Below are 14,892 nucleotides of genomic sequence, written 5' to 3'. Positions count from 1 at the left end.
AATAAAAAAAGGCTTCAGATAAAAATTTGCCCACTAGTTTGTATTTTTAAATTTTCTTTTTCTTTTCTTTTTTTGGGGGTTAAGCAAGTGGTAAGAAAGTAAATAATCAAACAAGAAGAAATAAAATGCTAACCTTACAGCTGACCAAAGGGTGTACATTGATTTGGGGATATTCTTGACCACTATCCTGACTAGAGTCTGGATTTGGATTAGATAAAAAAACCTTCTGGATGCATATTCTTTTTTTTTTTTTTACTTTACAATATTGTATTGGTTTTGCCATACATTGACTTGAACCCGCATATTCCTATAGAACCGTCCCAAGGGATCCTTCCTGGCAGGTAAGTCACAGGAATCTGAAGTGAGTCAAAGTTGTGAAGTCCTTGGTTGGAGGGCTCAATGATGATCCAGAATCAACCAGAACTACCTAGAGGATTTTTAGTAATAATATGATTTTGGAATGAATTTTAACTGTGAGTGAAAATCTAGAACAACTGTGGTATCCTAAGACTGTCTGGTCCAGACTAGAAGCCAGTTAAAATTAAAACATGACACATATATTAAGTGCCAGGGCCAAATAAATAAGTGAGCAATCAGAAAGAGAGAGAGATGAATAAAATTAGAGCTTAAAAAATTGATAACTAACTTTGATCATATCTTAGAATGTTTAAAAATTACTCTAAATTATAGCTATACATAAAGTACATGTGTTTCCTTAGTAAAATGGAGTGAGACATTTACTTAAATAAAGGCAATTCTAAATATTTTAGAGTTACATGATGTATACAAATTATTATTAAAAAAAAATCCAACATGGCAAATTCCATATTCCTTAGGATGTAGTCATTTCCAAGTATGGGGGTTGGGAGCTAGGGAAGAAAAAAATCAATAAATAAAGATAATTAGCCTCATAAGGTAATACTTACTAGATCCAAATTTATTCAAAGCATAAATTTCACTTAAACCTCAAAAAATCGGTTAAGGCAGACACTTTTCTCCAACTCTAGTTTTATCCCTTTTTATTCTTTTTACTATTATAACTTTTGAGACAAGTAGAAGTAAACTATTTCAATATAGGAAGTAGAAAATGGCAGATTCACATATTGAAGAAGATCTCTATTATTTTGAATGAATTATTATGAGACATTTGTATATTAAAACTATGGATATTTACCCCTTAACTCCAACTTGGTAAGTTGCAAATGCAATTAGGGAAAATGCATTCAGATTGCCTTAAATTAAATGAATGCCAAAAATAAACAGATGACTAATAATTTTATTACTGTTTAGTTCTTCTGAAATTCAAAGGCATTTTTAATTACCAAAGTGAAATGGTCCATGATGTTACAAAATGCAAGTGAGATGAGTTTGAAAAATAAAACATATTTGTGTTAGAATACTTCTGACTTTCAAAAAAGGCTCCAGGAAATTAGAAAATTATGTCATTAGGTATAACATAGCCACAATATTTAGTTCTGAAACATAAAAATAATGCCTTATTGGCATAAATTCATTTTAAAAAGAAATAAGAATTAATGCTTTGAAAGGAAAACAACATAGACTATAAAGTCCCGGAAATTTTTTTGTGCTGTACGATTGTATTATAGAAATGGCTGAGTCTCACTAATTTCCTTAAAGAGAGCTCAGAAATTTGTCCTCTAAGGGCACAGAATCCCCATTATTCATTTAAACTGAGATCAAATGAGGTAATAGATATGCAATCACTTTGAATTTTAAGAATGTCTATACAAATATAAGGTACTATCATTATTACTCATAGTTAAATTCTCATACAATCTTTCAATTTCAAATTACTGCAAGGATAAAGAAGGTCCTTGCAGAGATGTGAGAAGGAAACAAAGGTGACAGTAAAATAAAATGAATTAATTATCAGGTATATTTTGGTGAGTCAGAACTAATAAAATGTGAAACATAAAAAAGTGTTCAGTTTAGACTGCTGAAGATGAAAACCATTCATCATGGGCCCTTGACCGCAACATTATAAATCATAATCAAAGTGTTCTTCGATGATTTCACTCACACTTTAAGATCAATCCTGATCTACAGCAGTGCTAGGGACAGAGCTCTTCCTCAAAATTTGGACCCAGAGACTCCTGACCTCAAGGGCCACTAACAGAAGGTGAAGGGGCTTTGCAGTTTAAGTGTGGTTGCCAGGCAATGAATGCAAAAGGGCTAAGGTAGGACCCAGAAGACCAGCAGCTGCTTAACTGGAAGGTACAAATTCTTTCTTTCCTACATAATAAACTCTTTGCATCTTTCCTTATCAACATTTGTTTCCAGGTATGTGATCTGCCTGGCTTATGTCTTCTACAATTCTGTCTACTGACACATTTCTTTACCTTATTATAGCCATTCCTCTCTCCCCTACCAACTCTTCTTCCAAAGTATATTCTCATGTATTTTAATACTGCCTGCTTCCTGTCTGCCAGAAAAAGGGGGAATGCATTCAGATCAGTATCTCCGTAATGTCTTTTTTTTGGCTGAAGTAGGATAAGCAGTTCATTTTTGACCCTGGATGGATTCCCTCCATGTAGGTATTGCTGTCTGCTCTATTGCACCATTGGAAACCTGACTTTTTCCGTGAGGGAACCAGCTATTCAAAGGCATTTTCCTAAACTTACCACTAGCCTGGAATAAACATTTATTATTAAAACAATAACCTTTAAAAAGTACAGTATCAGTCTCTGTCATATCATTTTGTGCAAGTGCATGAAAAGTCGCTTCAGTCATGTCCAACTCTTTGCAACCCTATGGACCATTGCCTGCCAGGCTCATCTGTCCATGGGTTTCTCTAGGTAAGGATACTGGAGTGGGTTGCCATGCCCTCCTCTAGGGCCATGTCATTTTACCACTCGTAAACTCTGTGACCTTGGGCAACTTAGCCTCCCTAAATATGGTTTCTACATCTGTAAAATGAAGACCTTAGTAGTCCCTGCCTCATACCACTGTGGGGGGATTCAATGAGATAATCCATTGAAAGATCTTAGCACTGTCCTAGCACAAAGTAAAAGAAATCTTAGCAGTAGCTGCTATTGCTGTAGTTATAGTAGTAGTGGTTGCTTTCTATTTTGTTGTTATCATTATATATATAATAGATATGCTTTTTAAAAGCTCCTGGAATCTAGTTAGTCCAATTCCCACAATAATAATTTCATATATATATATATATATATATATATATACACACACACAAATAATTTTTGTGTATATGGATACACGAAAAATAATTTAAGTGTTAAAAATCTATGAAGTTACTTTGGTTACACGCCTTATAAACAAAAGGAGCAATTAACATATTTCAAATAGTCCATAAAAAGGAATGAAAGAAGTTTCAAAACATGAACCTAGGGTAAATACTATAAAAGAGGGAGAAAAATTCCCCAGATGATAGGATATAGGGGAGTGAGCATCTTGTGAAACGTTTCATGAGATGTTGGTGTACACATACCCTTAAAATGCTCTTAATTTGGGCACCTTTATAACCCTTTCTTGGAGAAGGCAATGGCACCCCACTCCAGTACTCTTGCCTGGAAAATCCCATGAATGGAGGAAGCTGGTAGGCTGTGGTCCATGGGGTCGCTAAGAGTCGGACACGACTGAGCCATTTCACTTTCACTTTTCATTTTCACACATTGGAGAAGGAAATGGCAACCCATTTCCCTGGAGAATCCCAGGGATGGGGAAGCCTGGTGGGCTGCCGTCTATGGGATCACACGGAGTCAGACATGACTGAAGTGACTTAGCAGCAGCAGCAGCATAACCCTTTCTTGCTCATAGGTGTTAACCTTGGTCTATTGTGATACCCTTGCCCTCTTTAATATACAGCTCTTCCTTTCAATTGCCTTTCATGGTGGCTCAGATGATAAAGCATCTGCCTGCAATGCGGGAGACCCAGGTTTGCTTCCTGGATTAGGAAGATCACCTGGAAGAAATGGAAACCTACTCCAGTACTCTTGCCTGAAAAATTTCACGGACAGAGGGGCCTGGTGGGCTACAGTCCATGGGATCACAGAAAGTTGGACACAACTGAGCAACTTCACTTTCACTTTTCTTTCAATTAATGTCTTGCCCTGCTTCACCATAGCCACTTTCCTCAATTTACATACTTCTCAAAGTTTACACTTGCTGCTTGTTATTCATCTGACACTCACCTTTTGTAATCTGGCTTTTGACTGCATCACTCACTGAAAATATTCTCTCCATGACCTCTCAGATATATCCTCCTATTTGCCAAACCCAAAGGTCTCATCTTAGTTCTAGTCACCCAGGAACGCTTTAAAATGTCTACCTCTCCTTCCCCTTTAGTCATAGCTTCTTCCTTGGCTTCCACGCTACTGCCCTCTCTGGGCTTCTACTGTGTCTCTGGTCACTCCTCTTCTTCCCCTAGCTTCCCTTGCCCTCCTCTTCAATGTAGAAATGTCCTAAAGTTCTATCCTTAGTCTTCCTCTTTCTCATTACTCTTTCCTATAATTACAGTAATCTCTGTTTTAAAGACCCAAACTACCCAATCTCTAACTCCATCACTACAATTCCAGAGTGGCGTGCCTACTGCCTCCTTAGGGCATCCCTCCACTTAAGGATGACCCCCTCTGTACTTTATTTTTATTACTCACACCTGCATTAACCCTAGCCTTCCAAAATAGATATATCAATATTATATTTGATTTGCACTTATATCCCAACCCCATATAAATTCAGCCACCAAACCCAATTACTTCCATGTCTGCAATATTTCATTTCCAGTATCTGGTTCTTTCTCCCTCAAAAATCTTCAAAGGATCTCAACTGCCTCTAGAGAACAGAATGAAAATTCTTTAGAATAAGATTAAAAGATTACCAGTACTTGGCAGGAATCTTTCTTTTTTTACTTCAATCCCCATTATCTTTCTTTGTGAATTCTTTGCTTTTTCTACGACTATTTTCTGATAACATCAATCACTTTCAAGCTTTTGAATCTTTGCTCATGATGTTGCCTCAACTTGGAATATCCTTTCCTTCTCTCCATCTACCGAAATCCAAATATCTTTCATGTTCAGATATCAACTTGGCTCTGTAGTCCTCTCTGATACTGACTCACAGAATTAATCATTCTTTACCCTAAGATCATAAAGGATTTTGTGTTAACATGTATTTAAAACTTCAGGTCATGCTTCCTTAAAATATTCTCTACTTGAATTTCAGACTCACACTTAATTGCCCAATAATCATCTCACTGCATTCATCCTCAAGTCCTTCAAATTTAATCCACTGCCACTTGAACATACCCTTCCTGACTGGACTTGATGTTCTTCCTTTGCTGGATGTCATCCTTGATTCTTCCATCTCCCCTAACCTCTCACCTTATGTAATTGATAAATGCAGATATCTGAAAACAACTAACCCATTAAAACTTCTCTTTACACTTTTTTTTTTTATGAAGTATTTAAATTTTAGTTGAAAGGACCAAGTAATTTACTTACTCATCACCTTCTAGGGCCAAAATTTAATGTGTTGATTTTATTAATCTGAACAACACTGGCTTTGCATTTAAAAAATTCAAGAAACAGCCAAGGGTCATGGGCCTAATCACTTCAATTTACTTTTCTTTCCTAATCTCTACCCACTTTGCTAGTTTTCCTTATTTGCATGAGGATTCTCAGGGAATTATCAGATCAAAAATATGAGCTACCACATCCCTTCCTTTTTGAGGGATAAAAAGAATTTTTGAGGTCATTCTTGAAATTGGAACATTGCTGAAAAGAAAAAATCAAATGGATTGATAATTTTGAGCTTAAGGAGAAACTCTGTGTTAAGCAAAACATGGATGTGTCATGAAATAACAATATTGCTCATTAAACATCCTGTTTTAAAACTTTCATTTAAAATTATCATAGCACAGTATTTTTCACAGAACTAGAACAAATAATTTCACAATTTCACAATTTGTATGGAAATACAAAAAACCTCAAATAGCCAAAGCAATCTTGAGAAAGAAGAACAGAACTGGAGAAATCAACCTGCCTGACTTCAGGCTCTACTACAAAGCCACAGCCATCAAGACAGTATGGTACTGGCACAAAGACAGAAATATAGACCAATGGAACAGAATAGAAAGCCCAGAGATGAATCCACGTACCTATGGACACCTTATCTTCGACAAAGGAGGCAAGGATATACAGTGGAATAAAGACAACCTCTTTAACAAGCGGTGCTGGGAAAACTGGTCAACCACTTGCAAAAGAATGAAACTAGAACACTTTCTAACACCATACACAAAAATAAACTCAAAATGGGTTAAAGATCTAAATGTAAGAGCAGAAACTATAAAACTCCTAGAGGAGAACATAGGCAACACACTCTCTGACATAAATCACAGCAAGATCCTCTATGACCCACCTCCCAGAATATTGGAAATAAAAGCAAAAATAAACAAATGGGACCTAATTAAACTTAAAAGCTTTTACACAACAAAGGAAACTATAAGCAAGGTGAAGACAGCCCTCAGAATGGGAGAAAATAATAGCAAACGAAGCAACAAAGGATTAATCTCAAAAATATACAAGCAACTCCTGCAGCTCAATTCCAGAAAGATAAATGACCCAATCAAAAAATGTGCCAAAGAACTAAACAGACATTTCTCCAAAGAAGACATACAGATGGCTAGCAAACACATGAAAAGATGCTCAACATCACTCATTATCAGAGAAATGCAAATCCAAACCACAATGAGGTACCATTACACACCAGTCAGGATGGCTGCTATCCAAAAGTCTACAAGCAATAAATGCTGGAGAGGGTGTGGAGAAAAGGGAACCCTCTTACACTGTTGGTGGGAATGCAAACTAGTACAGCCGCTATGGAGAACAGTGTGGAGATTTCTTAAAAAACTGGAAATAGAACTGCCATATGACCAAGCAATCCCACTTCTGGGCATACACACTGAGGAAACCAGATCTAAAAGAGACACGTGCACCCCAATGTTCATCGCAGCACTGTTTATAATAGCCAGGACATGGAAGCAACCTAGATGCCCATCAGCAGATGAATGGATAAGGAAGCTGTGGTACATATACACCATGGAATATTACTCAGCCATTAAAAAGAATTCATTTGAATCAGTCCTAATGAGATGGATGAAACTGGAGCCCATTATCCAGAGTGAAGTAAGCCAGAAAGATAAAGAACATTACAGCATACTAACACATATATATGGAATTTAGAAAGATGGTAATGATAACCCTATATGCAAAACAGAAAAAGAGACACAGATGTACAGAACAGACTTTTGGACTCTGTGGGAGAAGGCGAGGGTGGGATGTTCAGAGAGAATAGCATTGAAACAAGTATACTATCAAGGGTGAAACAGATCACCAGCCCAGATTGGATGCATGAGACAAGTGCTCAGGGCTGGTGCACTGGGAAGACCCAGAGGGATGGGATGGGGAGGGAGGTGGGAGGGGGGATCGGGATGGGGAAAACATGTAAATCCATGGCTGATTCATGTCAATGTATGGCAAAAACCACTACAATATTGTAAAGTAATTAGCCTCCAACTAATAAAAATAAATAAAAAAGAAAAAAATAAAATTATCATAGCAAAAATTTTATCTGAGATATAAATTATAACTTAAAGTTCAACTTTAATTATAATTGACTGTAATGATAACAGTGTGCAACCTTATTTCAAAAGTTTGGAGTTTTTGTTGTTGTTGTTGTTGGAATTTGAAATAAGGAATTTCAAATGCACATTTTGCTCTGGATTAATAATCTGAAGTCCCATGCTGGTAGATGCTAGTTGGTATTAACTATGCCACATGGACAGGTGACATGCTTATGACATATTGGAAAATTTGCCAATGGCAGATGGGCAGGCTGTTTTGAGTAAAAGATTAAAATGAAAGTTCTAAGCTGAGGCTAACTAGTGACAGAAACAGACCTTGGACATTTCTCCATTGTGTTCCTGGTGTCTGTCACTACATTAGGCACTCAACAAGTATTTTTGGATAAATGAATGAAAGAAGGTTGAGTCAGCTTAGGGAACATCAATAAGACACTGGAAATAATAGTGCTTTGATTAACTAAGATCTGAGGAGTTGAAATAATTTATTAGGAAAAATCCAAGAATTTATTAGAAGAGGAGATGTTTTAATCTAGAGAAATGTTAAGTTTGTTTTACTTTTTAAAATCCAATGAAAGGGTTTAGCAAAAATTTCCAAGCAAATGAATTATATGGTATGTGTAATCAGTGACCTGTGAGTTATATTTCTATGTTGAAGTTTACTTTGGAAGTTTAAGAGAAGAGTTTAAAGAATCTGCCTGCAATGCGGGACACCTGGGTTCAATGCCTGGGTTGGGAAGATCCCCTGGAGAATGGAAAGGCTACTCATTCCAGTAGTCTGGCCTGGAGAATTACATGGACTCTATAGCCCATGGGGTTGCAAAGAGTCAGAGACGACTGAGCAACTTTCACTTTAACCGATGTAAGAAAGCTAGCCCCACTCTGTCGTAGACTGTATTCACCAGGACATCACACTACTAGGGTTAGCTGCTTTGAGGGTTAGAGACCTCAAAGGTCTCTTTACAACTGGGACAGAAAGAGCTACAGTTCTTTTCAGAACTCCAGCCCATAGCACAGATACATAGCAGACATTTCCTCCCCATACCGACTCAGACACTGCCTTCTCAGTGTGGCATTCACCAACCACCCAACCTAGAATGGCAAACTCTCCACTTCCCCTAGCTCCCTACTGTTTCTCTCCCTCTCTTTTTTTTCTTCCCCAGCGTACTTACTGCCATTTGACATACTACATATTTTACTCAACCTTGTTTGTTGCTTTCTCACTCCATTAGTGTGTACTAGGAGGGCGGAGATTTTTTTCCTGTTGTATTCCAGTCTCTAGAAAAGTACCTGGCATTCAGTATGCCTCCTGCACATATTTGTTGAATTGAATGACTGAACTAGTACTTGGAAGTCAGTCAGTCAGTTCAGTCACTCAGTCATGTCCGACTCTTTGCAACCCCATGAACTACAGCACACCAGGCTTCCTTGTCCATCACCAACTCCTGGAGGTTGCTCAAACTCATGTCCATCGAGTCAGTGATGCCATCCAACCATCTCATCCTCTGTTGTCCCCTTCTCCTCCCGCCTTCAATCGTTCACAGCATCAGGGTCTTTTCCACTGAGTCAGTTCTTTGCATCCAGTGGCCAAAGGACTGGAGTTTCAGTTTCAGCATCAGTCCTTCCAATGAATATTCAGGACTGATTTCTTTGAGGATTGACTGGTTTGATCTCCTTGCAGTCCAAGGGACTCTTAAGAGTATTCTTCAACACCACAGTTCAAAAGCATCAATTCTTTGGCACTCAACTTTCTTTATAGTCCAACTCTCACATCCATACATGACTACTGGAAAAACCATGGCTTTGACTAGATGGACCTTTGTCAGCAAAGCAATGTCTCTGTTTTTTAATATGCTGTCCAGGTTGGTCATAGCTTTTCTTCCAAGGAGCAAGCATCTTTTAATTTCTTGGCTGCAGTCACCATCTGCAATGATTTTGGAGCCTCCCTACAGAAAACTTGGGAGAACAAGGTACTTTGAACAGAGTACTTGGAAGAACAGGGTCTAAATAGGAAGGTACGCCAGATACCGAGGTTATGGGGAGCTGAGCAGTAATAACCCTGGTAGAAGCAAATGTCAGAGTGCATGGAAAGAACTTATAAACCAAACTGTTAGAATTTAAGGCCTTCCTGCTCTATCTCCCCTGGCCTTTGCACTAGTTTTCTCAAAGTATTTTTTTGTTTCAATGTTATTTTCAACACATTGCATTGGGTCATTGTCTACTACCAGTAAAAAGGGCTGAAGCTAGACAGTGGCCAACAGGAATGAATGGTAGGATTGTAAGTAAAACTGGCTAAAAGTTTGGACAAAATAGCTTTTTGATTGAACTGGAGACCTAGCTTGGCCTTTTCTCTCTATAGTTAGCAAAATAAGGGTGACCAGTTGGCCACTTAGGACAGCTGCCAAATATAGAACTTATGTGATACACTGCACAGCGGTTAGCTACATTTCAGTTTTCTCTGCTGCTACACCAAAAAGAGAGTCATTACCCCAACCACTTAAATACAGTAGGAAACAGAAAAACAAATGCACCCCAAGAGGGTAAGGACTCTCCTTAGGGTTCCCACGACGAATCTTCCAAAATCAACAGTGTGGTTTAGCTGAATGTTATCAAAGCTCACTAGCCATACATTCTCAAGACATGACTCAGTGATTCTCTATTTCCTGCCTAAACTTCCTTCAGCTCTGGACCTCACCGTGAGCTGGCTTTCATGTGTAGCAGTGTTGATACTTCTAGCTCAGCTCATGTAGCCTATAAACGCTGTTCCGAGAATGAATATACAACATGTGAGACTAAAATCAGAAGTCAATTTCCCAACTTTCTCCACTCTTGTCATTGTACCTGCCAATTAAAAAAAATATTCAAGACTCTATCACTTCAGGTTTTCTTTGATTATCACTTAAAACTTTGGAAAGAAGTATTTGTGTTTTATATTAGAGAACTGCTATGAAAATGCCAACTCTAATATAAGTTGCTCTATACGTGGTACTATTTGAGAAACCCTCAATGATAAACAATAAACATTTACAAGGGCAATAAGAGCTAATAATAAAGAACTGAAAAACTTGAACACTTTCTTCATGTGACTCTCTTACTTTCTTGTTAGTCTTGAGTAAAATATTTAAATAGTTATGTCTCAGTTTTCCCATCTTCTAAACAGGATAGTGCTTGCTGTGTATATATTACCTTTGAATAAATCTGATAGAAAGGAGGAGAAGGTTATGGATGGTTTTGAATTGTTTTGTATTATTTTATCTTCTACCTTCCTCCTGTAATAGATGATTTACATCATTTTTCATCTCAGACTAAGAATGTTTTTACATTTAATATGTTTTATTATTTATTTTAGACAAGGATATCTTTGAAGCAATTTTTAAAATAAGAAATTACAATAACATAGTAAATGTACATCCATTTAAAACAGCGCATTATTACTAACATGTGTGCGTGTGTGTGCTTAGTCGCTCAGTTGTGTCAAACTCTTGCGACCCCATAGACTGTAGCCTGACAGGCTCCTCTGACCATGGGATTAACAATGATAATTATTATTATTAAATTACTTAGAATAGGCAGTTCCTAAAATATATTCATGGTATAAATTTCCTTTGGGTCTCATTTTTAACATGCAAATCTCTCCCTAACATATCATCCTACTTGATTATACAATTTCCCTTCTTCTCATACACAATGTTAATATTATTATTCAAGTATTTATTCATGTCAGACATTTGCTGCTGCTGCTAAGTCACTTCAGTTGTGTCCAACTCTGTGCAACCCCATAGACAACAGCCCACCAGGGTCCTCTGTCCCTGGGATTCTCCAGGCAAGAATACTGGAGTGGGTTGCCATTTCCTTCTCCAATGCATGCATGCTAAGTCGCTTCAGTTGTGTCCGACTCTGTGTGACCCTATAGACAACAGCCCACCAGGGTCCTCTGTCCACAGGATTCTCTAGGCAAGAATACTGGAGTGGGTTGCCATTTCCTTCTCCAGTCAGATACTTAGTCATGTTAATTCCTTTTTCTGAATCATCTGTATGCCCAGACACTTATGATACGGTTTTGTTAACTCTCTTTGTACAATACCTAGGACAGTACCAAATACAGAAAAGTGCTTTTAAATTTCATAACTCTGTTGCTGCCAATATAGTTTCTGCAGAGTCATCACTGTTTTTAAATACGGAATAAGTGTGAGCCATTTTGTCTCAATATCAAATGCCAAGTTTCAAATTCTATTATATCTTTTGATTTTTTAAAACTAGATGTAGTCTCTTTCTAGGATAAATTTTGGTCATGTGATAATCAACCATGTTTTGCTGCTATTATCCTACAAGTATCATTTTTCTCAAATAATCTATATAAGAAATAGATGTCTTCTGGGAGAAATCTGTTTAGGCTTATTTTCACTCCAGACTTCCACTGTGGCTATTCTTTTATGACAGGAAAAATAAATCTTGGCTTTCCTTAGAGATTCTGAGAATAAAAAAAAATATGCTTAGCTTAATTTGAATGACCTCAAATGAGTGCCATCATATTCTAAGACTTATAAGCTTCCAAAACCATTCATCTAACTGCTGTCCTGGAAAAATTGATCTAGGGCACTCTTTCATGCCCATATATAGTTGCTGATGTTATGGGCTGGACACCCAGATATAACCAAAAACATACAGTCTGCTTCCTTTCCATGAGGACTAAATGCATGGTTTGTTTTCTGAAAAATGTCAGTCGTTTTGAGGAGTCTCTACAGGACTGTTCTCAGCCTGACATTTCATTTCCACTGTTAGCCAACAGTGCAGCTGCCACCGTGGCAACGAGCATCCCACCCCCAACTCCAGCTACACCTGGGCTTTATGTCTATTATCTTGGGCCATCTTCATCTTGAGAAAGAAGTGTGAAAAGTTTTCCAAGATCAAAAAAATATTTAGAAAACAGGTGGGGATACTAGTTTGTAGTGTTACATCACAGCTAAATCACAGTCACCTCTCCTATCTATCTTTATATCTATTTATTTACCTTGTCTCTTCAATAGGAAAACATTTCAAATTCATTCAGTGGTCAACTTAGTTGATGTATTTGTTTTATGTATTCTCAATTGTAAAGCCCTACTCTATTTAGAGTAATTACCATATTTCACATCCATCAAGTATGCCAGGTATTGCTGTATCTTCTTACAGACCTGTGAGTCCCACTCACTATGAAGAGGATTGAGCATGATGGTGGAATTAAAACTGTGAAGGTTTCTGGAGTGTATAATGCTTCAAACTCTGAAATTATAAATGATTTGGAAGATACACAATTATTTTTGTGGTTCTAGTATGTTACTTTGGTACCATGGGAGTTCATAAATACAGATAAACAAGGCTATATAATATGAAATGATAAGTCCTTTTCCCATGTGCATCAATAACAACCAACTTTTTACTAGAATAATATAATATGTCATTAAAATAGTGTCCAATAAAAAAGAGGTATGGAAACAACAGACTGATTTCAGTAAAACCAACTAGAATGCCACTGTTACTTCCATGTACTGTAACTGAAGTTTTAAAAGGATATATTTCTCTGTAAACAGAGAAAAACATCACATATACTCTGAGTCTGGAGTCAACATAAAATATTTACAAGTACAGCATGACAACTGATATGCTTCAGTTGTGGGAATTTATAATTCTCCTCTGCTATGTTTGTGCTGGGGAATGAAATGTTGTCTCCATGTTGATGAAAAGTTATAATGGAAATGATACGGGTGGGAGTTACATTAGAGATTCTTAGAGTCCCTTTATTTCAGCATATTGCTATGTGTAATGAACCCCAAATTTAAAAATACTTGCATTTTTGTGGTAGTTAAGAGATAAGGTAACAGGACTTCTATTATACTGAGAAAAAGGTTAGACTTGCTTCAGGTATAAAAGATAAGCAGTAAGATTGAATGAATCTAAATGCTTTCTAAGAAAGAAATTTTAATAACTCACATAAAATGTTAATTTCAAATAAAATCTTTGTAAGATGAAAGACAGATAATTCTCATATTAAATAAAAATGCTGAAAATTACAGAGAAAGCAAGAGGAATTAAAAGTAATGACTACATATAGCTGTGACCTAAAAGTTATAATAAAAATGGTGTGGAGGATATTTATGGTGCTTCCTGCACATTTTCATGTGCAGTGCTTTGGAAATACTAATTAACTGAGAGGAAATTTGTAATAGTTCTGAATTCTCCCACCACAACTAAACTATTTGAAATTGTATATTGCAGTTCAAACCCTGGCACATGAATTACAAATTATTTTGTCCAATACTGTTATTTTTATGAATGAAAGAAGTGAGGCTAAGAGAAGCTGAGAGATTTGAATGAGTTTACAAATTTTTGATGAGTGAAAATAAGGACATGGCTGAGGCTTCTTAAAACCTTGGCCAGTCATCTCTGCAGACCAAGTGATTAGTTTATGCTAATTTATATTATTTAACATTTACAATTATTTATGCTGCAATTTAAAAAAATCAAGATAAAATAAGCATTTGAAAAGCACTTGAGAAAAAAAAGAAAAAGAAAAAAAAAAGAAAACCACTTGAGAAAGGAAACAAAATGGACTATTTTCCATAGTACTGTATGAAATGCATATGTATGAAATTTTTTCTATGCTGTCTGGGGTCCAATTCATATTATTTAGCTATGTGTTTTTAAAATTATCTAACTTAATAGCACCTGAACAGAAGATTTTAGAGATGATCAATGAAAAATTCTGCTTGCTGCTAAATAAATCCATTCTGGGTGCTCTTTGGCTCGTTTATTTCTTCAGAAACAATCGACTGAGTGCTTAATGAATGCCTCAGACTGTGATGACTTCTTCCAACATTTTTTAAAAATATATTTAGCAGTAAAAGGAATCAAGTGCTGCCAAGTATTAACAAAGTAGAACTGACTACAGCAGGGGTTCTATCATGAGGGCAGCATCACTCATGACAAAGTTAAGCAGTGAGATGGAAAATTATAACCATAATTCTAGTTTCTAACTTCATGATATGAAGATACTGATTTTTTAACAGTTAAACTTATAGAACGAGAATAATGAACTTGTTTAAGGTTATTAAGTGATGCTTCACTATGAATGTTATAATTATAGGATGCTTGCTCTTTAAGGAACACTGTATTGACTACTAGAAAAAACAGTACGATGTTATTAATATTACACTAAAAAAATAACAACAAAAACTTTACCACATCACACTTCCTTCTTCTACTTAATTCCTTTCCAAAGTTTCCATATATTCTCT

The sequence above is a fragment of the Cervus canadensis genome, chromosome 9 (assembly GCF_019320065.1).
Source record: "Cervus canadensis isolate Bull #8, Minnesota chromosome 9, ASM1932006v1, whole genome shotgun sequence".
In the NCBI taxonomy this organism is placed as follows: domain Eukaryota; kingdom Metazoa; phylum Chordata; class Mammalia; order Artiodactyla; family Cervidae; genus Cervus; species Cervus canadensis.
This window is presented reverse-complemented; position numbering follows the sequence as displayed.